This window comes from Sorex fumeus, unplaced genomic scaffold, assembly GCF_029834395.1.
Source record: "Sorex fumeus unplaced genomic scaffold, SorFum_2.1 ptg000094l, whole genome shotgun sequence".
Taxonomy (NCBI): Eukaryota; Metazoa; Chordata; class Mammalia; order Eulipotyphla; family Soricidae; genus Sorex; species Sorex fumeus.
This window is the reverse complement of record NW_026606151.1, coordinates 21,792,473-21,819,699: the sequence shown is the minus strand read 5'-3', so window position 1 is coordinate 21,819,699 and position 27,227 is coordinate 21,792,473. Positions and strand designations below refer to the sequence as shown.

General features: G+C 47.1%; 3 non-coding genes across 3 annotated transcripts; 1 reads left to right on the top strand and 2 right to left on the bottom strand.

The window, feature by feature from the left end:
• Window positions 1-21,417: 21,417 nt before the first annotated feature.
• TRNAT-AGU (transfer RNA threonine (anticodon AGU)) lies at window positions 21,418-21,491 on the bottom strand. Its single transcript has one exon. It is a non-coding gene; the product is annotated as a tRNA-Thr (tRNA).
• Window positions 21,492-23,194: 1,703 nt separating this feature from the next.
• On the bottom strand, window positions 23,195-23,267 carry TRNAF-GAA (transfer RNA phenylalanine (anticodon GAA)). Its single transcript has one exon. It is a non-coding gene; the product is annotated as a tRNA-Phe (tRNA).
• Window positions 23,268-24,570: 1,303 nt separating this feature from the next.
• On the top strand, window positions 24,571-24,642 carry TRNAA-AGC (transfer RNA alanine (anticodon AGC)). Its single transcript has one exon. It is a non-coding gene; the product is annotated as a tRNA-Ala (tRNA).
• Window positions 24,643-27,227: the final 2,585 nt, after the last annotated feature.

Sequence of the window (27,227 nt, the reverse complement as noted above, 5' to 3'; positions counted from 1 at the left end):
TGTTGCCCAACTTCACAGTTTTATTGAGAGGGATGTCTTCTACCTCCAGCTCTGGTGCTGAACATAGTTCTCAACGTTTCTTGGCACAGAGAAAGGGGCGGGAAGAAAACTAGGAGATGGTTGGCTTTTTAGAAGCTAAGCCCTCTTCATGGCTTAAATTTACCAAAAGCCAAGATTTTTTTCATCACAAGAGATGAACTTTTTTTTTTTTTTTTTGGCCTTGTGGGTCACACCGGCAATGCTCAGGACTGACTCCCGGCTCTGCACTCCGGAATCATTCCTGGCAGTGCTCAGGAGACCATATGGGAATGCTGGGAATCGAACCCGGGTTGGCCTGGTGCAAGGCAAATGCCCTTCCCACTGTGCTATCGCTCCAGCCCCAAGGATGAACATATTTTTGTCTTCAAAATTAAGGCAGATTTATAATGGAGTTTGATACTTGAACCCAAGAATGATTTTGTTGTTGTTGTTGTTTTTATTGATTTGTTTTGTTTTGGGGCCGCACCCTAAAGTGCTGAGGGGTTGCTTCTGGCTCTGCACTCAGCCCAGCACCAAAGCCAGTTGGTTGTGTGCAAGGCAAGCACCCTACCTGCTATGCTATCTCTCCAGCCCCCAATAATGATTTAACATGCATAATCATGTTAAAATAACAATTCTTAACATGCAAAATTCAATACTCAAGAGATTGGTGAGAGAAAAGCCCATTTATTCAAAGAAGACTGTGGGCCTGTAGATTTGAAAAATCACCAGGCTTTCATACCAAAGTTAGAAGTTCATATAGGGTTGCTAGATTAAAAAAAAAATTCAAACAGGAAAATGTTGCATAGAGGGCTGGAGAGATAGCACAGTGGGTAGGGCGTTTGCCTTGCACGCGGCCAACCCCGGCTCAATTCCCAGCATCCCATATGGTCCTCTGAGCACTGCCAGGTGTAACTCCTGAGAGCAGAGCCAGGAGTAAGCCCTGTGCATCGCCGGATGTGAGCCAAAATGCAAAAAAAAAAAAAAAAAGTTATAAAATGTTGCATAGAGAGAAGGTGCATAGAGAGAAGGGGCTCAGTCACATGGTCATTTGGCTGGTGTCAGTGGCTTAATGAGTCGTGGGGATAAATGTGAGTGCTTTATAAAACCTAGCAATAACCTTGTAAAGCAACACTTGCCCCTGGGGGTCTATGTGATGGGTTTCAGGGATCTCTCTGGGAGGCCACGTGCCTTTTCTTCCCCTTTCATGCGTGACAGAACCTAATTTAACATCAAACACAATCTAGGAAACACTCCTTAGTATTAGGAGACAGGGCAAGGCCAAGAGGGAGAGAGAGGCTATCAGAAGTATATGTGTGGAGAACAAGATGCAGCCTCTAATTCTTTTGCTGACTTCTAACTCCCACAGTCAAGGATTCCATTTTTATGGAAAATGGGACATCGATCCTAGTCTGGTGAACTTCCTGCTGAATAGGGCCGATATGGAAGAGACTGAAGTGATGGAATCTAGCACAAGATGAGGGAGTTAGTCTCGAGATTTTCTAATCTTGTCGGTCTTCTTACTATTTTCATGCATTCATATCAGCTCCGGTGGCTGGAGTGATAGCACAGCAGGTAGGGCATTTGCCTTGCATGCGGCTGACCCATGTTCAATCCCAGCATCCCATATGGTCCCCCAAGCACTGCCAGGAGTAATTCCTGAGTGCAGAGCCAGGAATAACCCCTGAGCATTGATGGGTGTGACCCAAAAAGCAAAAAATAATTAAAAAAAAATTAAAAAAAAAGAATCAGATTCAGTAGGAGCCCAAGATTACGAAGACTCAGGATCCCCTCCCACAAACTGCCCTTCTCTGCTCCGCCCAAACATGGCTGGGCTACACACACTCCCAGCTTACTGAGCAGGCTCAGTAGACTTCCTCTCCCCACTTTCTCATGGAAACCCCAGAACTAAAATTGCAATTAAAAAAAGTTTGAGTCTGGGGGTATGGTGCAGCCGGCAGGTCAATCTGTACCTTTGAGGTGAGTGCATCAGCAGCCTGATGGCGCCTTCAGACTTTCAGACACCCCCAAATTGCTGCTGTGCCTTTGGCCAGACACCAACAACTTGGGGCAAAGTTTACCAGAAAGTAAATGGCCAGAAGTTAGTTATGTGGGAGCAACACCCACAAACCACCTCCTGCTCAGCTATATTATTGGAGGAATGGCCTCTATGGTTTCTGATCGAACTGCTTAATGGCCATGATCCCAGAGACTCAGAAACAAATCTCAAACCGAATAGCTTTTGGCAGAAATGCATCTGGTCCCGGCAGTAGGCGACCGGCGCTGGGCCACCCCAGGGGGGAAAGAATGCTGTCCCTCCACCTGCTCCCCCTAGGTGGCTCAGTGGCCGCCATCCTCCAGAGGCCATTGGACAGTCAGGTTTGGGCCTGCAGTGATGAGACACATGGGACCTCACGGGATGGGGGTGGAACCGGCCCTTTCCTCTCCGTTCCGTTGAGACCCCAAGTCGCCATCCACAAATGGCCTCTCTAGCTCCTATCAAGCCGCTTAATGGCCATGATCCTAGAGACTCAGAAACAAATCTTAGAACCCAGCGGCTTTTGGCAGAAATGTGTCCAGTCTCTGCAGTAGGTTACTGGCACTGGGCCATTCCAGGTGGGAATAGGTTTCGTGCCTTGGCCTCTTCCCCCTGGCGGCCCGGTGGCCGCCATCCTCCAGAGGCCACTGGACAATCAGGTTTGGGCCCAAAGTAGTGAGACACGGGGCCTCACGGATAGGGGTGGAGCCGGCCCTTTCCTCCCCATCCCAAGAAGACCCTGAGTCGCTGCCCATGAACAGCCTCTCTGGCTCCTGATCAAACTGCTTCATGGCCATGATCCCAGAGACTCAGAAACAAATCTTGAAACCGAGCGGCTTCTGGCAGATATGCGTCCGGACCACACAGTAGGTTACTGTTGCCAGGTCACCCCAGGGGAGAAAGGGTGCTGTTCCTTAGTTTGCTACCCTTTCGTGGCTTGGTGGCCGCCATCCACCAGAAGCCATTGGACAGTCAGGTTTGGGCCTGCAGTGACAAGACAAGCGGGACCTCACGAGATGGGGGTGGAGCCGGACCTTTCCTCCCCACCCCAACAAGATCCCAAGTCACTGCCCACTAATGGCCTCTCTGGCTCCTGATCAAGCTGCTTAACGGCCATGAACCCAGAGGCTCAGAAACAAATCTCAGAAACCAGTGGCTTTTGGCAGAAATGCATCTGGACCCCGCAGTAGGTTACTGTTGCCAGGCCATTCAGGGGGGAAAGGGTGCTGGCCCTCCACCAGCTCCCTCTAGGCGGCTCACTGGCTGCCATCCTCCAGAGGCCATTGGACAGTCAGGTTTGGGCCCTCAGTGATGAGACACGCGGGGCCTCACAGGATGGGAGTGGAGCCGGCCCTTTCCTCCCCGTCCCAACAAGACTCTGAGTCGCCACCCACTAATGGCCTTTCTGGCTCCTGAGCAAGCTGCTTAATAGCCATGATCCAAGAGACTCAGGAATAAATCTCGAAACCCAGCAGGTTTTGGCAAGAAATCCCTCCAGATTTAATTGTTAAAATTTCAGAATTTCAAAATCGTGCGGCCACTACTGCAGCCACGTGACATCATATGTCATTCATAACCAGAAATAGAAAACAAATTGTCTACTGTTGCCTTTTTGGAAAATATGAGTGTGGGGTAAAATCCCAAATAATAATGTTGGGTCTGGTGTCAAAATGTTGAATGTGATCAAAATAGAGAGAGAGTAATGTGGAAATCATCTGCCCCACAGGTAGGAGGAGGGTGTGGGATGGGAGTATAGTGGGGGTTTTGGTGGTGGAGAATGGGCACTGGTGAAGGTACAGGCGTTTCATTGTATGACCGAGACTTAAACCCAAAAGCTTTGTAACTGCTTTCACGGTGATTCAATAAATAAAATTATATAAAATGAAAAAAAGTTTGAGTCTTTGGGCTCAATCTCAATTGCACACACACACACACACACACACACACACACACACACACACCACACAAAGGTCCAGGATGATGAACCCTATTTCAAAATGTCTTCTAATATGAATAGAATTCCCATCTGGAATCCACAATAAGACCCAGTTATATTCACCTGTAAACCGTGGTTTATGTTGATCCACAGTCTGTGGCGGCCAGGTGACTTATTATCTGGTTTTATTAACCTTAGTCTTAGCCTGGGCAAAAGATATTAGATGGAAACAGTAAAAATAGTTTATAGATACACAGATATCTCCTTTTTCTGCTAAAGTATAATCTTGGGCTATTTATTATTCAGAACTATTTGAGTTTTTGAATCTAAATAGTTCTGTATATTAAGAAGAGCAGGTTGGAGTGATAGCACAGTAGGTAGCCAAAAAGCAACAACAACAAAAAAAAGCAAAAAGCTCAAAAGTTTTAAAAGTTTTGTCAGTGTGAGGCTGAAGAGGAGCCATTGACAGGCTCCACTTTAAGACTGAAGCTCAGCAGGCCTAAGTCTCAGTTTCCCCCATCAGAAAGTCCTTACTTCTCAGAAAACAATATCACCCTGGGCAGATAAATCGCCCCATGCCAACAGCCTATCAGAGTAGGGAGCAAGGGCAGAGGCGCCCAGCCAAGCAGAGAGAGCCGAGGGAGTGGAGTTACCAGACAGGACAAGGACCAAGAATTGGAAACATAGTGGTGGTCCCTAAAGTCAGAGGACCAGACAGATACAAGAATTGGAAACATATTGACAGTTCCTAGAAAAAAATGCTGTTATGTAACCAACCCCTATATAAACTGCTCAGAATTCGGAGTCGGGGTCTTTCTCAAGACTCCAACGATGGATGAGACTTGGACCCTAGCTCGAGCTAGCGATAAAAGGGCCTTGCATTTGCATCCTCTTGTCTGATCTGGTCAATGTGTGAGCGAAACTCCCTTCCCGGGACATAACATCAGCAATGCTTATAAGGGCTTCAGATAAGTTCCTTAACATATTTTAGTTGATCTCTACTTCCCACCAAGGAAATAAAATATGCCCAAAGAAATATTGGTCTTTATTCACTCTACCCTCAGGAAAATAATTGCTGGTGAGTAGGCTTTGGAAATTATACAACTGTCTCATTACATTATCAGGGATGTGGGTAAATGAGATTATCAAGTGCCCAGAAAATACTGTCCCAAATCTGTGACATTCCATCTGCAGTTATATGTCCGTGGGATTCCATCTTTGTCACATAGAAATACATAACCATCAGGAGAACGAGAAATAGATTCCTTTTTCTCACTGACCCAAATAGTTATGTTTTTCTCCCCAGGCCTTTCCAAGATTATCTGTTGAATTATGAGTTCTGGGTATGACAACTAATTTTTGGCCACAAAGGAGCAATGTTTTCCCTGATCGTGAATCCATGATGCGACTTTTCTTCTTATTATTATTGATCTTTACTGGGATAGAGAAACATGCAAGTTTGCAAACCCCTTCAGAAGGGAACTGGGCTATTCTGACACATATGTGAGTCTGGACTTTTCATTGAGTTTATGCCATGAGCAGCTAATGCGGGCGACATCATATTTACAGTAAATAAGTGGGTCCCCAGGACCATAAACTGATGATATTTTGGATGCCGTGTCCACAAGAGAGTGAGTTTGGTAGCACATGCTATGGGCTGAGCGATTGTACCTAAATAACGGTCCTTCCTGGCATCAGTACCTGGAAAGAGTAAGGGAAGGAAAAGCGACATCACGACTTGTGTCTCTTTTTTTTTTTTTTTTTTTTTTTTTTTTTTTTTTTTAAATTTATTTATTGAATCACTGTGGGAAAGGTTACAAAGCTTTCAGGTTTATGTCTCAGTCATGCAAATATCAAACACATTTCCCTTTACCAATACTTATTTTTTACCATGAAGAACCCCAATAAAACCCCACCCCCCACCCCTCCCCGTCCCTGTGAAGCAGATGAATTCTAGTTAACACTCTATCTGCTTTGATTAGATTCATTGTTTCAATAAAAGATTCACCACTATTATTTAGAGTTTACCCCCCCCCCCCCCAAATCAGACATGCTGAAAAAGCATTGTGAAGTGATTTGCTTTCTACGGCTGGGTTCAAGAATTAAATGTTGGTTTTGGATTTCTGCTCTTTTACCTATTGACCCTGGAAGTATTTCTACTGAAAGTCAGATAGTTAAGAAATTGGTTTCTGTGTTCTGGAGTCCTGGCCGTGCTGGAGAGCCGCTCGTGGGGGGCAACCGGTGGCCTCGGTAGGGCGTGAAGGGCGGACCGAAACGCCCCCCTTCCCATGAGGTTTTAGTCGCCCCCACACTCCCGGCTCATACCTGCTGTCCACAAGGCTCCCATGTGGCCGCCATCTTTCTTTCCAAAGAGGAGAGGGCGAATGGGGCAACACCCTTTCCCCTCCGGCAGACTTGATGGCCTGGATCAATGCAGAGTCCGTTCACTTTTCTGCTCCAAGCTGCTGGGTTCTGCATTAAGTCCTTGTGCTTCTGGGGCCGTGGCCGTGCTGGAGAGCCGCTCGCGGGGGGCAACTGGTGACCTCGGTAGGGCGTGAAGGACGGACCAGAACGCCCCCCTTCCCATGAGGTTTTAGTCGCCCCCACACCCCCGGCTCATACCTGCTGTCCACAAGGCTCCCATGTGGCCGCCATCTTTCTTTCCAGAGGGAGGAGGGCGGAAGGGAGCAACACCCTTTCCCCTCTGGGCAGAAATGATTGCCTGGATCAACGCATAGTCCTTTCACTTTTCTGCTCCAAGCTGCTGGGTTCTGCATTAAGCCCTTGTGCTTCTGGGGCTGTGGCCGTGCTGGAGAGCCGCTCGTGGGGGGTGACTGGTGGCCTCGGTAGGGCGTGAAGGGCGGACCGAAACGCCCCCCTTCCCATGAGGTTTTAGTCGCCCCCACACTCCCGGCTCATACCTGCTGTCCACAAGGCTCCCATGTGGCCGCCATCTTTCTTTCCAGAGAGGAGAGGGCGAATGGGGCAACACCCTTTCCCCTCCGGCAGACTTGATGGCCTGGATCAATGCATAGTCCTTTCACTTTTCTGCTCCAAGCTGCTGGGTTCTGCATTAAGTCCTTGTGCTTCTGGGGCCGTGGCTGTGCTGGAGAGCCGCTCGTGGGGGGCAACTGGTGACCTCGGTAGGGCGTGAAGGACGGACCAGAACGCCCCCCTTCCCATGAGGTTTTAGTCGCCCCCACACCCCCGGCTCATATCTGCTGTCCACAAGGCCCCCATGTGGCCGCCATCTTTCTTTCCAGAGGGAGGAGGGCGGAAGGGAGCGACACCCTTTCCCCTCTGGGCAGAAATGATTGCCTGGATTAATGCATAGTCCTTTCACTTTTCTGCTCCAAGCTGCTGGGTTCTGCATTAAGCCCTTGTGCTTCTGGGGCTGTGGCCGTGCTGGAGAGCCGTTCGTGGGGGGCAACTGGTGACCTCGGTAGGGCGTGAAGGACGGACCAGAACGCCCCCCTTCCCATGAGGTTTTAGTCGCCCCCACACTCCCGGCTCATACCTGCTGTCCACAAGGCTCCCATGTGGCCGCCATCTTTCTTTCCAGAGAGGAGAGGGCGAATGGGGCAACACCCTTTCCCCTCCAGCAGACTTGATGGGCTGGATCAACGCATAGTCCGTTCACTTTTCTGCTCCAAGCTGCTGGGTTCTGCATTAAGTCCTTGTGCTTCTGGGGCCGTGGCCGTGCTGGAGAGCCGCTCGTGAGGGGTGACTGGTGACCTCGGTAGGGCGTGAAGGACGGACTGGAACGCCCCCCTTCCCATGAGGTTTTAGTCGCCCCCACACCCCCGGCTCATACCTGCTGTCCACAAGGCTCCCATGCGGCCGCCATCCTTCTTTCCAGAGAAGAGAGGGCGAATGGGGCAACACCCTTTCCCCTCCAGCAGACTTGATGGGCTGGATCAACGCATAGTCCGTTCACTTTTCTGCTCCAAGCTGCTGGGTTCTGCATTAAGTCCTTGTGCTTCTGGGGCCGTGGCCGTGCTGGAGAGCCGCTCGTGAGGGGTGACTGGTGACCTCGGTAGGGCGTGAAGGACGGACTGGAACGCCCCCCTTCCCATGAGGTTTTAGTCGCCCCCACACCCCCGGCTCATACCTGCTGTCCACAAGGCTCCCATGCGGCCGCCATCCTTCTTTCCCGAGAAGAGAGGGCGAATGGGGCAACACCCTTTTCCCCTCTGGGCAGAAATGATGGCCTGGGTTAACGCATCGTCCGTTCACTTTTCTGCTCTAAGCTGCTGGTTTCTGCATTAAGTCCTTGTGTTTCTGGGGCTGTGGCCATGCTCCAAACTTAACTCTGATTTTCAGGGAGAAATATTGGGTGGTTTACTTCTCATTGATCACTTTGTATATAGAGAGATGTCGCGCGGCCGCGTAAGCGGCCGCGCGGTTTTGAGAAAAAGTCCTCGTTCCCGCATACTCGAGCTGTGTTTGTAGAGGCTTCTGGTCACCAGGGTTCCATCTGGGGGAGGCGGGATGCGGCGCCTACTCCATCTGGAACTTCCCGGTGCTCTCGGCTCTTTTTGGAACCTGTTTTTTCTTTTTTCTTTTCCTCCGGGATCCCGCACCCTCCATGTCTTCCTTCTCTTATTCTGAACGTTTCAAAGATGGCGCTGGGGGGCGGGCTGTGGGCATGACTTCCGGGATCAGAGGTTACCTGGGAGGTGTAGTCCGGCAGATTTGAGAAAAAGTCCTCGTTCCCGCATACTCGAGCTGTGTTTGTAGAGGCTTCTGGTCACCAGGGTTCCATCTGGGGGAGGCGGGATGCGGCGCCTACTCCATCTGGAACTTCCCGGTGCTCTCGGCTCTTTTTGGAACCTGTTTTTTCTTTTTTCTTTTCCTCCGGGATCCCGCACCCTCCATGTCTTCCTTCTCTTATTCTGAACGTTTCAAAGATGGCGCTGGGGGGCGGGCTGTGGGCATGACTTCCGGGATCAGAGGTTACCTGGGAGGTGTAGTCCGGCAGATTTGAGAAAAAGTCCTCGTTCCCGCATACTCGAGCTGTGTTTGTAGAGGCTTCTGGTCACCAGGGTTCCATCTGGGGGAGGCGGGATGCGGCGCCTACTCCATCTGGAACTTCCCGGTGCTCTCGGCTCTTTTTGGAACCTGTTTTTTCTTTTTTCTTTTCCTCCGGGATCCCGCACCCTCCATGTCTTCCTTCTCTTAACGACTTGTGTCTCTTAAAGAGATATTTCAACCCATCAATACGTTCAGAGCTCCAGGTCTCTTCTGAAAGCGGCAGTTCCCCCAACTTCATTTCGAGAGGCGCCTTCTTGACTTTGGAATGGTGAATCCAAGATCTAATGCCTTCCAGCTTCACAGTGGAATGAGCTGTTACCAGTACATCATAGGGACCTGTCCACTGCGCATTCAGCTGCTCTTGTGGTCCAGTATTCCTCCAGGTTTTCATCAAAACTTGATCCCCTGGCTTGAAGGGATGAAGGGGTTCACTAACCGGGGAAGAGGACCTAGAAAGAAAGGGAGGCAAAACTCAATTGATCTGTTGTACAATATGAGTATATTGTGATTTCCCCAGAAGTTTATAACAATCTCCTAAGGGAAACTGGACTCATTTTAAGTCTGGTTCTGAGAGGTAACCTAGTCCAAAGAAAAGCAATAGGCAACACTGTCCCTTTTCCAGTAGGGTTCCTGACAGCTTGGCAGCTATCTTGATCTTCTTCTTCTTTTTTTTTTTTTTTTCTCTTTGGTCATATACAGCAATGCTCTCAGGTTACTCCTGGCTCTATACTCAGAAATTACTCCTGGCAGTGCTCGGGGGACCATATGGGATTGAATCTGGGTCAGCCGCATTCAAGGCAGACGCACTCCCCACTGTACTATCACTTTGACCCCTATCTTGATCTTCTGCTTCTGTTCTCACTGAGATCTCTATGATGCATAAAGTTCCCATTTGCTTTGTCCTGCCCTGCTTACCTTCTGGGTAACTTCAGACACAAACACTAACTAATCTATTGTCACTTAAAGTGGACTTGGGAGACCAAATCAGAGAATTAAAAACAAAAACAAAAACAAAAAAAAGAACAACAGAGATTTGATTGATTTCTTTGATCTGATGGAAAAGATCTTGACCCATCTTGAAAAAGTATCACAAGTATTAAAAGGTACTTTAAATTTCCTCTGTCTGAGGCACTTATGTTCACTTCTGAGTCCTCAAGGTCCATTTGCAAGTCTTCAAAAGGTCCAAGTCCTTTATAGTTCATCATTTTGTAAGAGTACACCTCAGTCTTGGTGTTATTACTTGCATGCGGATAACATCCCTGGGGGATTATGTGAGTGGTCCTTGCAAATGGTCCCTTCAAATAAGGTCCAAGCTTCATGAGATCATCCCTACCCTAATGGCAGTCTTCATGTAAGTGTCTAATAACAGGGTACCCCAGAGGCTCAGAGAGCAAAATTATGATTTATGAGTTCAACTTCCATGTGAAGGTTGAGTTTATGTTGGAAAAATCTTCACTCCTGGGCACATTGTTCAGAGTAACGAGACTTAAACTGTGAAGGCCAGAGGCAGAATCCAAGCTCCTTACATGTCTGGGCTGTCTACAGCTTGTTTGGCAGCCTCGTCAGCAGCCTGGTTTCTTTTGGTTATCAGAAATCCAATGTCTGATGCCTTGGATGACGCGTGATGGCTACCCCCATGGAAAGCAACACAGTTTTCACAAGGGCGAAGATTTCCAGGGAAACCTCATGTCCTCACCAATGGCCATTTCAGATTGCATATACCACAAGCATACAGTATCATGAAGGCATATGTGGAGTCTGAATACAGACTAATCCTTTTTTTTTTTTTTAATGTAGGAGTACTGCTATTTATTCAGCCACTGATTAGGCTGATTGAACTGTGCATCAGACTAATCTTTTTTACTGGAATAGAGCTCCAGAGGGAAGCTGCAGTCATAGGAATGACAGAGTCAAGTCCATGAATCACACCACACACAACCACTCCTGAAAATGGCACGGAAGTGGCATGAAGAGGGGCTGGCAAGATAGAACAGCAGGCAGGGCTCTTGCCTTGCCCAGTGCTGACCCAGGCACACCAGGAGTGATCCCTGAGCACAGAGACAAGAGTAAGCCTCAGGCATAGCCTTGTTATGCGGTCCCCATACAAAACAAAACAAAATAAGTGGCATTAAGAAACCATGATCAGGGGCTGGAGCGATAGTACAGCAGGTAGGGCATTTGCCTTGCATGTAGCTGACCCGGGTTCAATCTCCAGTATCCCATATGGTTCCCCAAGCAGCGCCAGGAGAAATTCCTGAGCGCAGAGCCAAGATTAACCCCTGAGCATTGCTTGGTGTTACCCAAAAAGAAAAAAAAAAAAAGAAAAGAAAAGAAACCATGATCAGGGGCAGGAGTTACAGTGGGTTGGGCACTCGCCTTACAAGATTTGATCTCTGGTATCCCATATGGCCCACAAGGAGGTGATCCTTGAGCACAAAGCTAGGAGTAAGGAGAGGAAGGAGGAGGAGGAGGATGAGAGGGAGCAGTTAGAAAGCTAGGAGTCTCTTCTATGGGTGGACTCCAAATCCCTAAGGAACATGTGCTTTGCCAAGAAGCACAAAAGAAGAGTTTGATCTTCGATGATCGTCGATTTGCTCGAGCGGGCCCAGTAACGTCTCCATTGGAGACTTTGTTGTTACTGTGTCTGGCATATCGAATACTCTCGGTAGCTTGCCAGGCTCTCCGAGAGGGGCAGAGGAATCGAACTCGGGTCGGCCATGTTGGCTGCTTGTAAGGCGAACGCCCTACCGCTGTGCTATCGCTCCAGCCCTAAAGAAGAACTAAAAAAAAATTGCAGACCAGTAGTGCCAAGACCACAAGTTCTTGTGATCTTGAACCTGAACTTGCGACTCACAATGCCTTCATAAAGCCTGAGGAGACCAGGCCCAATGTCCCGAGTTTAGTCAAGTTTTCTCCACGGCTCACTCCGAGCTTGGGGAAGACTCATGCCTGCATTGCCCATGGTCTTAGGCTCCGCTGGCCCAAGATCAAGGTCCGAACCAAAACCCAAAGTAAGACGCAGGTGAGTGCTGCAGGTCCAGCACTCACTCAGGGTCCAGGGCGCCCACGGAGCTCTGCCGTTGGGGAATGAAGCCCAGTCAGATTAGTCAAAGCCTGTGAGACAAGTCTGGGCAGTGTCCGAGGCTGCAGTCCTCCTCTGGGTACACAGCCCAGTGTCTTCCTCCTCCTCTGCTGGGTCTAATGTTGTGGCAGTCCTCGGGACAGCGTTGAGATTGTCCAACAGGATTTGGACAGGGTCCTAGTGTTTTCTTGGCCATTCTACAGTGAGTTAATAGGTGCTTCTCTGCTCCAGAAGAGTCAACAGAGGGTGGAATATAAACTGTTACCAGCTGTCCCAAAGTGAATTGTTGGCCTCTTGGAGAACATCCCAAGTGGAAGCCACCTCGGAAGGCTGGGGTCCAGGTTGCAGTGATAGTAAGGCAGGCAGGATGCTGACCTTGCATGCAGCTGCCCCGGGTTCAATTCCTGGCGCCACAAGTGATCTCTTGAACCCTGCCATGAGTGAAACCTGAGCATTGCCAGGTTTGATTCCAAATCCAAGGGGAATAAAAGAACATTGGGGGCGGGGGGGGGGCAGAGCGGAAATCTATCTTTTTATAGAATCTTTCACTTGCTTAGAGTGCAATGAGAAATTAGGTTGTCCTAAACATCAGGATAAATACTCCTTACCCCATGACTTACTTTTCAAGGTTATATAAATTTCTTCAGAAGTTAAAAGAGGTTTTATTTGGGGTTTTGAGTAGAGAGGTAGAGAGAGAGAATGTTGGCTCCCAGTGGAGAGAGAACCCTGGTACACAATCCAGTGCTGGACATGAAACTCAGCATCTCAAGAGGGGAGATGCGGGCACCACATGCAGCAGCACCTGGACACAGGTAGCACATGGGCACAGGCAGCACACGGGCACAGGTAGCACATGTATGTCACAAGGTCATATAACTTAAAGGGCCTCAAGAGATTTGGAAAACCTAGCAATAGATGATGTTAATTTTTCTTTGACAATGTGGAAAGTTTTTGGGTATTCAGTTGAGCAAGTGAAAAATTCAGTCTATTCCCTTTAAGGTCATTTAAAATTTTGGGGGGGGAGTGCTGGAGCAATAGCACAGTGGGTAGGACGTTTGCCTTGCACGCAGCGGACCCGGATTCAATTCTCAGCATCCCACATGGTCCCCCGAGCACCGACAGGAATAATTCCTGAGTGAAGAGCCAGGAGGAGTCCCTGTGCATCGCTGGGTGTGACCCAAAAAGCAAAAATTAAAAAATAAAATTGTTTTTTTTATTTGGGAGGCCGGAGTCATAGTACAGCAGGGAGGGCATTTGCCTTTGTCTTGCCTGTGGCTGACCCAGGTTCAATCCCTGGCATCCCATATGATCCCTCAAGCACTGCCAGGAGTAATTCCGGAGAGCCAGGAATTACTGGGTTACTGCAGAGCATTGATAAGTGTGACCCAAAAAGCCAAAAAAAAAAAACCCTCATAAAATTATTTTTTTAGGGGTGTGTGATTTTGGGGCTGCTCCCAAAATTTTGGGGAGCAGCCCCAAAATCACACAGGTGCTCAGGCTTTACTCCTGACTCTGTGCCCAGGAATTACTCTGGGTGGGCTTGGGGGACCATATGGGCTGCTAGAGATTGAACCAAAGTTGGCAAGGCGAGAACCCTATCCTCTCTACTCTCTCCAACCCCACTTAGGGTCTTTTTAAAGGGACTTTGCAATAATTTCAAAGTTTGGAATCCAGACACAAGTCCAGCATTCCTCATGAAACTCTTGGCTTCCAGTGGGCTGAACTGTGACTCTTTCTTGCCTGCTTACAATTAGCCATGAACTCCTTTTTCCTTGTCTTACTTTCAATCCTAAAGCAGTTATGTTTCCCTTTCATTTCTACCCTTTTGAGGAAGATATTTCATACCTACAGAATACCAATGATTAAGTACCTGAATGATATTTTCTAAATAGTTCATAGCTGGGTTGGCCAAGAAATAGATCATTCGCTTCTGATAAAAGATTTCCCTAAATTGTAGGGCTCTGAGATGTTTAGTCACTACCTTCCCCAAATCGTTGAAAAGTTCTTAAATCTTTGAGGAAGGATTGTTCAACAGTACTGTGGTCTTTGTCATTCAAAGATTATATATATATATATATATATATATATATATGTGTGTGTGTGTGTGTGTGTGTGTGTGTATCACAATTCAATGGCAATTTTTTTTTGTCATTCAAACATATCTGTGCCTTTTCCCTACTGGGTATGCTGAAGAAGGCGGTTTTGGGGTCACAGCAATGCACAGGGGTACTCCTGGCTCTGCACTCAGGAATTACTCCTAGAGCTGCTCAGGGGACCATATGGGATGCTGGGAATCAAACCAGGGTCAGCATGCAAGGCAAATGCCCTACCTGCTGTGCTATCACTCCAGCCAGCGCCAGAAGAAATTGTGTTTTAAGTCTAGCGTGAGAAGCGGCCTGAGTCTCCTGGAATAGTCATCAGTGAAGTATATGGGTCAGGCAAAGATGCGTATCTTGCATATTAGTGATGCCTATCAGTGACTCTTAAATCCTGTACAAACTTTTTTTTTTTTGCTGGCAATATGGGTGCCTTGTAGGGGAACAGTCATTATGATGAAATGAGTCCAAATTTCAAAACCTTTTGCAAAATGGGTTATACGCCACTGGGATCTTTTCTCTTCCAGGAGTATTGTTTCTTTGGGGAAGACTTGATCACTCTTTTAGTTTGATAGTGATTTGTGGTCATTCTTAGCCCCTCCCAGAGTCCCCTGGGCTCAGCAGAGCCACTCACCCTCTGGCTGGTCTCCCCAGGCAAGAGTTCCTCCTTTCACTTTCCGGGCTGTGTGAGCAGTCTTTGAAAATGCAGTGCATTTTCCGCATTTCCCGGAGGTACCTGTAGATACAGCTGTTGCCCTTCAAGGGAGAATGTAACTTGAACATCTCATTTGTTTTTGTTTGTTTTGTTTGGGGGCCACGCCCTGATAATGCTCAGGGGCCTGGCTCTGCACTCGGGAATCGCTCCAGGTATATGGATTACTGGATGTGAACTGGCCTCGGGCAAGGCAAATGCCCTACCTGCTGGGAACTGTTTATTTATGGATTCAGTCTTATTCCAAGAGCAGCACAGGACCTTTTGACGTATTCAAAAAGTGTGGCTAAGATGCAGCCTCCAACCTCATCTCTCGCCCATCCCACTGACATTCTATAAATTGTAAAAACCATTGTGAGTGTGTGTGTGTGTGTGTGTGTGTGTGTTCTCTTAGTGACTCTAGTAGCCAGTAAGGTGTGTTATTGTTTTTAGTCAATTTTTTGTTCAAAACAGAGTAATTAGCACTGGTAATATTAAGAAATTAATCATTTGGTGGGGCTGGAGTGATAGCACAGCGGGTGGGTCATGTGCCTTGCACGTGGCCAACCCGGGTTCGAATCCCAGCATTCCATATGGTCCTCCGAGCACTGCCAGGAGTAATTCCTGAGTGCAGAGCCAGGAGTAACCCCTGAGCATCGCTGGGTGTGACCCAAAAAGCAAAAAAAAAAAAAAAATAAAGAAAGAAAGAAATTAATCATCTGGGCTGGAGAGGGAGTGTGGTGGGTAGGGCACTTGCCTTACATACGGCCAACCTGGGCTTGATCCCCAGCATCCCATATAGTCCCTCAAGCACAACCAGGAGTAATTTCTGAGTGGCAGAACTAGGAGTAACCCCTGAACATTGACAGGTGTAGTCCTAAAACAAAACAAACAAAAAATAAAACAAAACAAAAGAAACTCATCATTTGGTTCCCACTGTAAATTTACCCAGGGCTCCTGTAGGGCAATTAAAATTGACCTGGGTGGGTCAACCAGAGCCCTTGGACCTCTCAATTTATCTCAGTCACAACTTTGATCCTCATCTTCCTCTTGTCTTTCTTTCCAGCTTCCTCTTTCTTTTTTTTTAAACGTAGGAGCACTGCTATTTATTCAGCCATTGATGAAGCGATTGACACTGGATATCTTTATTTATTTACTTGGTTTATTTGAGTCACACCTGATGATGCTCAGTGGTTACTCCAGACTCTGCACTCAGGAATTACTCCTGGCAGTGCTGGGGGACCATCCGAATGCCGGGGATGGAACCCGGGTGAATTTTGTGCAAGTCAAAACCCCTACTTGCTGTACTACTGCGCCGACCCACAACTTCCTAGATTTTTTTTCCTCCTCCTTTCAGATTGGGACATCTATTTTTCCCCATTTTTTTTTTCTTTTAAATACAACAGACACTGTCTGTAACACTCTAACACTGTCCTCCCGTTGTTCATCGATTTGCTCGAGCGGGCCCAGTAACGTCTCCATCGTGAGACCTCTTGGACACATTCATCCTTATTCGTCCTTATTCAAGGACACATTTGTCCTTATTCAAGGACATTCCCTTCCTCTCTTTCTGGGCCACCCATGAATCATCCTGTTTGCTGCTCTTCCTCCCAGAATTCCAGCTGGTCTGTGTTTTATTTCTTCCCTAGCATTATAAACCTTAAGGCGATGTCCACAAACCCACCATGAGTTCCTGACAATAGTTCCTTGTGCTGTATTCATCTTCCTTTGAATGTCTTTGGCACATTGTCCCGTGGAGCTTAGATATTCAGGTACCCTTGGGGGCCTCCAGATCAATATGCAGGCTGGGTGGTAGGCTCAGTATGCCTTATCGATCCACTTTAGGAATTCAGAAGTTTAAAAAAAAATTTTTATTCAGGTTCTTTGGTTTTCCTACCCCTCTTTGAGTCCTGGAAGAATTCGCTTCTTACAGTTCATTCTTCCCTTCTCTGGGTGCTGAGAACATGGTTTCCTGATCAAGGTGTCCCTTGGGAATCTTCCTGATGGAAATGTTCTGCTTGCTTATTGCCTTAGCAAGCCTCGTGCAAGGCAATGAGACGCAAGTAGCAAAGAATAAATCAGCCATTCTTTAGGGATCCTTATGACAAGCTGAGTTTGGATCTTCCCATTTAATAGGTGTGAGGCAGAGAGAAGCTTCGAGAACAATCCTCTCTGGCTGGCGACCCTTGACTCCCAGTCTGCCTGTGGGGAGCTCCCACAGAGGAGACTGCTTTACCCCAGCTCCCTGCTACACCTGGGTGCCTTGTTGGGGGCTCACTGGGAAGACCCTTCCAAACCCCGCTACATTTGGTGGAGGAAGCCTGCAATCACCTCCTCTTGGTGGATTTGTGATTTAGGGTGTTGGACCAGGGCCGTAGGAACAGAAGGATTTACACTTCCTGTCCTCTTCGTCTCTTGCTTCCTGTGTCCTACTTCCTGCAAAGGGATGGCATCTTCCACCCCTCTACACCATCCACTGGGACCGTTATGAGAAGAATCTTTGCCATGTAACAACATAAAAGCCAAGACCTCAGATATCTTTATCCCCATGTGCTAGATCTTTGACCAAATAACTCGAGGCGTAAAATTGTGTCCCAGTTTAGAGGTTTACTCAGGAGACATCTCTCTCCTAGACCCCAGCATACACGCAGGGCAGGCAGCCTCACAGTCGAGATCATCCTTCTATTCGTAGGCCCATGTTCGCAGACTTGTAGACCCGAGGGAGACAGAACTACCCACTTTTAGCAAGACAGTCGAGACAAAAGTTTGAAATCAAGCACAGAAGAAATTCTTCCAAACATAAATCCTCTCACCAATGAGCCTGTTAGAGGTTCCAAAACCTTGTCACACACCTCCCGGTACCACAAGGGATCCAAGGGTGTTCCAAATAGCAAAAGCCCAGACTCCCAGCACACAGAGCCTCAGATTATATGCACGGGGACTTACCTGGACTTGGCGCTGGGAAGTCGTTCCAAGCTGAAACTCCTCTTCCTTCCCCAACTTTGGGCAATGGTTCCTGTGAGGAGAAGAAAAAGGAGAGTCTTTAAGACAGGTGGATCTGATCTTGGCTGGGAGTCGGATTAGGCTGTGAACAGTTGGCACCCATTGTAACTCCCAGGGAGCCGATGACTGCCCAAAGTGGCCGCCCTCAGCCTCCTGGAGTTGAGGAGTTCCCACGGGCTCACCAAAATCTGTTCCTGAATCCAGGTCTAGATGGTTGCTGATCAAAATCCAAAACTGGAGAGAGATAGTTGGGTGCGAGAAGAGCACGTTTACTCAGTTGTCACAATCCGAGATGCTGGGGCCTTGTCTGAAAACAAGTTTGGCCCTAAGACCCGGGGTTGTCATAGGCCGGCTGGCTGGGGTGTGTTAACACAGGAGAGTGTGATGGTCACGAGAGAAAGGACCACCAGGCATCAGTGGTTTAATGAATGGCTGGAATGGTCATTTCTCTCTTGAGATAACACCGTTAAACAACATCTTCTGCCTCCAGGGGATCCACGCGATCTCTCTGGAGGACTGAGTATTTGTTCTTTCCTCTCCATCCATGACCGGACCTAGTTTAACATGACGGATGATGCATGAGAACATTCCTTAGTATTTGGAGATGAGGCAAAGGTCAAGAGGAAGTGTGTGTGTGTGTGTGTGTGTGTGTGTGTGTGTGTGCGCGCGCGCGTATGTGCGTGAGTGTGTGTGTGTAGGGTTTTACCATTATTTCTGGTTCTTCTGCTTTTCCTTTTCTTGTGGATTTTGGGCCACACAAGCCCAGGGTATACTCCTGGCTCTGCACTCAGGAATTTCTCCTGTGGTGCCATATGGGGTGCCAGGGTTGGCCGCATGCAAGGCAAGCACTCAATATGCTGCACTCTCTCTCCAGCTACAATAAATATTTTTCTAACATAAAAACTATCTTTGATTTTCCCAATTAGTTATAGGTTGACAGTAAAGATATTATAAATAATTAGATACATTAAATAATTGTTTATGCTCCACACTTTTATTCGATCGACAACAATTTTTACACTGACGAACTTGGCAGTACGAAAGACAAGAAAGCAACTGAACTTTTCAACTTAAAAAAGAAACATTGCGAGTCAGAAAGAGAGGGATAGACATAGAAAGATTGCATTCATCTGGGGGATATAAAGTAACAAAGTATGAGATTAATACCCAAGAATAGCTGAGATCAGCACCAGGAGGATTACTCCATAATTTAGAGGCCAGCCGGGTATCCTAGAGGAAAGGGCAGTTCAGATAGAGAAGGGAGCACCAAATAAAGGGTGTTTGGAGGATCCTCCCAGGAGGGGAGATGCATGTCGAAAGTAGACTATGGACTGAACATGTTTGCCACTCAATGCCTCTTTTGCAGACCACAACATCCAAAAGGAGAGAGAGAACACAGGGGATTGCCCTGCCACAGAGACAGGGGGGATGGGGGGTTGGGGGTGGGAGGGATATTATCCATGGTGGTGGAAAATGGGCACTGGTGGAGGGATGGGTATCTGATCATTGTATAATCGAAACCCAAGCACAAAAAATTGTAAATCTACAACTGTAAAAAAAATAAAAAATAAAAAAATAAAAAACCTAATAACAACAAAAAAAAAAGAAACATTGCCAGTTTAATGAGGTATATGTCAGCAGATCTCACTATATTTTCAACTATCATGTCTACTTTTGAGGTTGAATGGGGACTGTCCAAGGCGCAGAAGCAGAGCAGTTTGCTCTGAAATCCTTTCCAGGGTGACTATTAGACAAGACCTGGTTTAGTGATTTCAAAGCCAGTGAAATCCATCTCAGAGAATTTTCTCCTGCTGATTCCTGGGATTTTGAGGATTAGAGCTTCCGGCACTAATATTTCAAGGTGTAGCTCCAAGAGATTATTTGGAATTTATTTAAGAGAGTGAGACAGATTCTGTGCCCTAATTGTGCACTTTCCACTTGTCCGAATCTTAGTATGTGTTTCTCAGCTGTTCGCCAACAATCTACATGGACTTGGACCCACTTTTCTAATTTTTTTTTTTTTGCTGCCTGCTTACATACAATCTGATGCAGTCCTTTTATCGCTGTCCTATTTGCACACAGTATACTTTTACATCACCCAGGGGGACGGACTATGGAAAGAGTAGATGAAAAGGGATAAGGAGAAGAACCTGCTCACACAAAATCATCACCAGGAAACAGAATTTGAGTCCACATCAACAAAATCAAGCAAACAAGAAAAAGAATGTAATAAGGGACCCAAAGATGACACCCTCATCTTTTGTTTTCTCCAGTTTTTCAGTTTTCTTAAATAACTGAGTTGTCTTGGGGTTGGCCAACAGGATGTGGTGAGGTATGGACACTTCTCATCAACTCTGACTTTCTGAACAGGCCCACCGTGCTTCCAGGAATCAGGAATTAGATCCTAATAATGTACATGCAGGACTATGGAATAGAATTCAAACTTTTCTGAGTGGTTAAATATATTGGGTTAGACAAAATACTTTATATATGAAATTTTTTGAGAAAGAGAAGCCCAAAACATCTAGGTATTGAAAAGTAAATGGCCAGAAGTGCCACTGACAGGGAGCTGAACAGAGTGCTTGGACGCGTTCAACGGTAGCTCTACAGGTCTCGGGCTCAACGCCAGGATCTTTGGCAAGTGAGTGCTTGGAAACCTTAGGATGGCACACAAGCAAAGGTTACTCGGGCAACTTCTATGTCTGGTTTTTCTTGTTCTGCCTTATGCTTCCTTAAAACACAATTCCTTATGACTTGAAATCAACAATATAAAAATATTCAGTAAAATCTATGCTGATAATTTACAATCTTAGTTTTCTCAATTAGATTGCTATTAAATAGTGAAAATGTAAAAACCATTACAAAGAGATCAAGAAAGAAAAAATGCTTTATATTTTACTATCTTAAGTACACTATTTCCTTGTTTTTATGTGTGTTTATTTAGCATTGGGTCGGGTGCCCTGGTGAGCACAAAATCCACATAACAGTAGGTGAGCATAAAATCCACATACATAGTAGGCTTTCACAAATTTTTTGAGTCAAATGTATGCATTTCCACCCTCAGTCGAATTATAGTTGAATTATAATCTCCAGGACACGGATGAATCTAATACTAAACCCCAGGTCCTCTCTGTGTTCCTCTCTCTTACATGAAATCAGGAGTGGAATTCCCTAAATTAAAGCTGCACAGAAAATCATAAGGGAAGATAAGGTTTGTTTTTGCAACAAAGTCCACCGGTATGTTAGTAAGTATATGAGCACTGCAGTCCTGAGCCTTGCTTACTGACTTGCAAAGTTCCTGCGTTGCAAAGAGGAATCAAGTCCCCTTCCACTTTAGAAAGTGTTTGGAGACTACTTGTGTCCCAAATGTGTGTGCGTTGTGTGTGTGTGTGGGGGGGGGGGCTTATAGGCGGGGAAGGTGAGGGAAAGGAGAACTGTAAAAATAGAATGCTGGAGAACAGACAAGCAAATAAAAATCACTAAAAACACAAAAGCTGGCTGCTTTGCAAAGCAGCGTGAAGGCCCCGCTGGGATTCGAACCCAGGATCTCCTGTTTACTAGACAGGCGCTTTAACCAACTAAGCCACGGAGCCACGCCGGGGGCGACGTCCGCGTTTGCGTTCTCGGGGAGCCCGTCTGGGCCGTGGCCTAGTTCCGCGTCGAGTGCGAGACTTTTTTTTTTTTTTTTTTTTTCAAACACCGTCGGTGAAAACTAGTAAATCGATACCAAGAAGCTCCTCCTCGTCGCGTCGCCTTTGGGTGCGGCTCGGCGCCAGCTGCCCGGCGGCCGACTCGGACTTTGCTCCCCGCTCCGCGGCGCGGCCGTCGGGCAAGGACGGGTGGGGCCGCGGCCGGAAAGTTTCCTCCGGGACCCCCGGGGACCCCGGCCGCCGCCTCCGCAGACGGCTGCTGCCTCTCGAGGACCAGCCGAGCAAACGGAAAGTCGCGCCACTTCCTCCCAGTGCGCCTGGGGCCGCGGCGTTGGAGGCGTTGCGGGGCGTTTGGAGGCGTTGCGGGGCGTTGGAGGCGGCGTTGCTGGGCGTTGGAGGCGTTGCTGGGCGTTTGCGGGCGCCCGGGGTCCCGGGTCGGATTCTCGCTGGGTCGCAGCGTCTCTGCAAGAGGCCCTGAGCGCTCAGGCGCGTCTTTCCCCCGGGATCCAGGTCCCGCCACTGCCCCAGACTGTCCCCGTCATCCAGGAGCTTCCCCCGGTAGAACCGCAAACGGGGTTCCCCCCCCGAAAAAAAAACTCCCCGAGAAGCCGATCCAGGTGCGGGGAGGCCCGGGGTGGTCCCCGAGCACCCCAGACCCGGAGACGGTCGCGGCTCGCAGCATCTCCAGCCAGGCGCAGCTGCGGCTCTTTGCAGAACAGCCGCGAGGTCCAAGGGCGACGCGCCCAGAAACGCCACTTAACTTGCGGGTTGGTCCTTTGTGCCCCTGGACGGGTTCCCGCACCTCTAGGGCGGCTCTCAGTGACCGCTTGGGGCCTGTGGCCAGAACTTGACGGGAGGTTTTAAAGGTTCTGGATTTGCACAGGCGTGCGATTTTCTGCCTTGCTGGAAGTTTCCTCTGCGAGCGCCCGTGCAGGTGCGCGCCGTCGTTCTTTCTGAAGACGAAGCTCCCCTTCCTCCCCAGGACCCCCTGCACGACGCCCAGCAGCTGCCCCTCCTCGGGGTGCAACTGAAGCGCAGCTGGGCTGGGGATGCCCCGAACCCCGAGACTCTTTCTTAGCTTGCTAAACCGTCCTGAGCTGGAGTAAGCGCATTGGAAACCGTTAACGTGAAAGCGGTGCTCAGTAACAAGGCCAACCTCCAGCAACCTTCCCAGGTGGAGAGAAGGGTCGCAGACAGACTGCAGGGTCCCTCGCCGTCCGTGGGCCAGAGACAAGGCGGACAGGGCAGGAATCTTGATCATCAGAGATCCTCTTCCTCTTCTGGCGGTCGGGTGGGAGCCACTGGTCGGTAAGGTCCAGGGAGTGGAAACGAGACCATTGGCAGGCAAACTCGGGTGCAAGGGTAGTTGGGAAGGGGGAGGGCAGGGCAGGATGACACCTGGAGTCTGGAGCAGGGGGTATTGACGGAGAGGGAGGCCGAGGACCAGGCAGGAGGAAGAGAAGAAGCAATTTGGTGGCCAGGAGTGGTCTAGCACACTGTATTGTTTAGATGATAATGAGAGAAAAGTTTGAGCATGTTCAAAGCAGCAACCACTGAACCAGAATAGAATTGTCCCGCCTGGAGTTTGGCTCACACCGAGGGCTGGTAGCCTTAGGGGAAATCCACTGAATAGGAAGAACAAAAACTGCCGAAACCCGGGATTGAACCAGGGACCTTTAGATCTTCAGTCTAACGCTCTCCCAACTGAGCTATTTCAGCTACACATAGAGAGTACGTTCTCTCTTTTCTTTTGCAACTCATTCTTAAATTTCTTTTAAATACATTTTCAAGTTGTCCCACACACTTGACCACCCAGAAAGACTTAGAGTTTATTGTTTTCCACTCGCGCAAATTGGGTACAATTTCTGGACCAATACCTGGAAGATAGAGACTTTGGAGAGAAACAAAGTGAAGAATTAACAGGAAAACCTTCCACCTAACGAGTTCACTTAGACACAACTCAGAACATAAAAGAAACGAAAAGGAATGTTTCCTATAGTTCCTCATTTTCCTCTTTTTTACGTTCTTTGGTTTCTCATAAACGTCAAAATGGCTGAGAAATGTAATTCAGTGGAAACTCGTCGTAAACAGGAGTATGAAAATTAGCACATTAAAAATGACAGATCTCACAAAAATATCTTTGTAATGAAAAGGAGACTAAACTCAAGCAAATTTCTGAATGGTGCTTGACTTTAAAATCTATTTGATCGTGAATATTGAAAATTGAATGGAATTGGTTACTTTGCAGTCCTGAAAGACTGTTATCAAGGGTCTATTAGAAATATTGAAATGTCTTCTGTTCAATAGATACATTAAAATAATAGATTGATATGGGAATTTTGACAGTTCCTATATCTGTGCAATGACATGTTCAAAGTCAGTATATATAAAATCTCATTACAGAAATTACAGAGAATTCAACTTTGATCACAAGGAGCACTAACTTAAACTCTAGTTAAGCAAAATATCCTCTTGCAAGGCGCTTCCAGTCTCTTCACCTTTTCCTTTCTTATTGGTAAGGGCTAGAGTATTCTTATTTTATCTGTTAGATTAGGTCCCTTTTTTTTGCATTCTAATGTCAACGTGTCTGCGAGTCCTTTTGAGCCTACCTTCTTATCTGGAGCACTTTCTTGCATGTGGGCACAGGGGAATGTCCTAGGCTCTTTTGTGCTTTGTCCCAGGAAATACTTTCAGGAACTGTAGTTCCTTCTAGTGGAAATAAGTTTTTAGAAACGGAAGAAATCGGATTAACTCTCCTCCTTTGTTTTCTGAGCTCTTTCAGTGACAGAGCTAGGGAGGGGGTTTTGCCTTCTTCTATTCAAATGTTGCCTGGAATTTAGAGAACTGGGTTTAACATTAGGAAATCTATAAAAGACTTGGCATTATTTTGATTTTCTTTTGATGTAGCTGCCGATGTGATTAAGGAGTTCAGCAGCAGCGGTGTAACTGTGTATAAAAATCTTTGCAAATCATCAAATCACAGAAAGTTCGATAAAATATGTAGAAAGGCTGAGGTCGCCGCGGGGGTGTAGCTCAGTGGTAGAGCGCGTGCTTAGCATGCACGAGGCCCCGGGTTCAATCCCCGGCACCTCCATCTCCTGGATTCTGCAGGGAACTCCACTAAACGAAGTTGTGGTGGGAAGTACTTTTTGAAAGCTGAAAATTTACTTCAACTTAAAAGGATATCACCAAAGGCACTTCCCCTCATCTTGCCTGCCCCTCAAAATAGCGATAGAAACCACTTCAAGGGATTTTGTTTTCTTGAATTTGAGGGAAATTTTAAAATCAAGACTTTAGGGGCTCATTAGGATCGTGGCTCGATGAAAAACACACGCCTTGCATGCATGAGACCTGGGTTTGATGCCCTACACTGGAAAAAAAAATTATTGAGCTAGAAAGGTGGCCTGCCAGATGCAGCAACTTGTCCTCTACTAGTTCCAGAAGCCACTAATATTTGTTCCAAAGTGTCAGGTTTTTAAATTTTTGTATTTTCCCCCCCTTCTCTCTCTATAGGGCCAGTTTCTTACTAAAGTATCTAAAGCAATTGCTTCTTTCAGACCAGGAATCAAAAGCAGTTCAGTAGGATTACATTATCAATATATTGTACCAGTGTGATATCCTACAAAATGGAGACATGATCAGTAGGTCTGCAAGCTCTATTATGACACAGGCTGGGAAATGCAAATGAGTCTGAATATTAATATGTAGATATTATGCAAACACAGAGGCATAATTCATATGCATGCAAATGTTATATGAATAAATGCAGATTACCCTACGACAGTATCAAGTTTTGACTGGGATGGGGCTGCGGAGAGAGTACAGTGGGTAGAGCCTTGCACACAGCATGCTCTGGTTTGATCCCTTGGCCCCCTAAGTGGTCCCCCAACCCTGCCAGGAATGATCCCCAAAGAGTAAGCCCTGAGCACAACTGATGTGGCCCCAAAACAAAACAATACAAAAAAGTCAACAAAGTTTGCAGTAGCTGTCAAGAAACAGGGACCTTTAAACTGAAGTTTGAATTGAGAACCCTAAAGAGATTTGTTAGCCATGCGTTGAATCACTTAATCACTTAACTTCCCGTTAGTCGTCGATTTGCTTGAGCGGGCGCCAGTAACGTCTCCATTTGTCCCTGTCGCGTGCTAGTGTAGCCCAATGGCATCTGTTCGCTCTGGGAACATGAAGAGCCTCAAACCAATCGTTCATGATCTTGATGAAGAAGTCTGACCATCTGGTAGGTGGGCGGCCATGCGGTCTTTTGACATCCCGTGGAATCCAGTCGGTAACAGCTCTAGTCCAGCGGTTGTCTTTAAATCTCATTACGTGACCAGCCCATCTGATTTTCGACACCTTGGCAAATGAGACAGCGTCCCTGATTCTTGATCGTCGACGGATGTCAGAACTCCGGATTCTTTCTCTCATTTGAGTGAAACATGATATTCCAAGCATAGCTCTTTCTATTCTTCTTTGGGAGACCTGAATAGCGTTCTCATCTTGTTTACATAGGGCCCAGGTCTCTGAGGCATATGTTAATGCAGGAAGAACAGTGGAATCAAAGAGATGTGCCCAGAGCCGGAGGTTCTTCATCCTCTTAGCTATTTCCTCAACGCTCTTGAAGACGTTCCAAGCCGCTCTCTTCCTCCTGCGCAGCTCGGGTGCCAGGTCATTTGTCATGTTGACCTCTCGACCTAGGTACACATAGCTGTCGCATTCAGAGATGGTCGTTCCGTTGAGAGCGAATGGGACGTCAGGAACGAGGCTGTTTCTCATAAACATTGTCTTCGTAAGATTCAGCTGTAGTCCTACCTTTCCACCCTCACGGTCAAAGTCGGCCAGCATTTGTGCCGCTTGGCTGATGTTTGGTGTTATTAAAACAATGTCATCAGCAAAGTGGAGGTGGTGTAGTTGCCGACCATCTATCTTCACTCCCATTCCTTCCCATTCCAGTCGTCGCATGATGTTCTCGAGGGTGGCACTGAAGAGTTTCGGTGAAATGGTATCACCCTGCCGCACCCCTCTCTTGGCATCAACGATCATTTCTTTGTAGAATGGTGAGATTCATGCGTTGAATAAGATTCTAGTATTTTGGTAGAGGGAGGGAGGGTGATTCCAAAAGTTCTTTGTGAATTCATTCATAGAAAATAATCTAGGACCATTCATGTAACAATCAACATTTAAAAAAATAGATGTACAAGAAGGCATGAGACTAACACTCCTAAAACAAGGCTATTATTGTTGGTCTCTCTACCTCTTGATTTTTCCTTCTTCTCTTACATCTAAGTTACTTACTAGTGGGGTGGGAATGGTTGGAGGGATACTGGGAACATTGGTGGTGGAGAATGGGCACTGGTGGAGGGATGAGTTCTTGACTGTTGTATGACTGAAATGTAATCATGAAAGTGTGTAAGTCTAATCCTATCTCATGGTGTTTCATTAATAATTTTTTAAAAAAGACTTAAAAAAGATGTGTTCAAGATAAGCTTAAAAAATAAGCATTTCACAGACTTAATTCATAGAATAAGAAGGTTGTCAGACGTAAAAAATGATAACTTTTAAAAATACCTGGTTAATTTAGCAGGGAACTAGAACTTATATGTATTTTGTAAGCAATGTTATGCAGTAGGTATTATCATCCTCAACTTATAGAGAATATCAGATCCATCTTTGAATTTTTAAAGT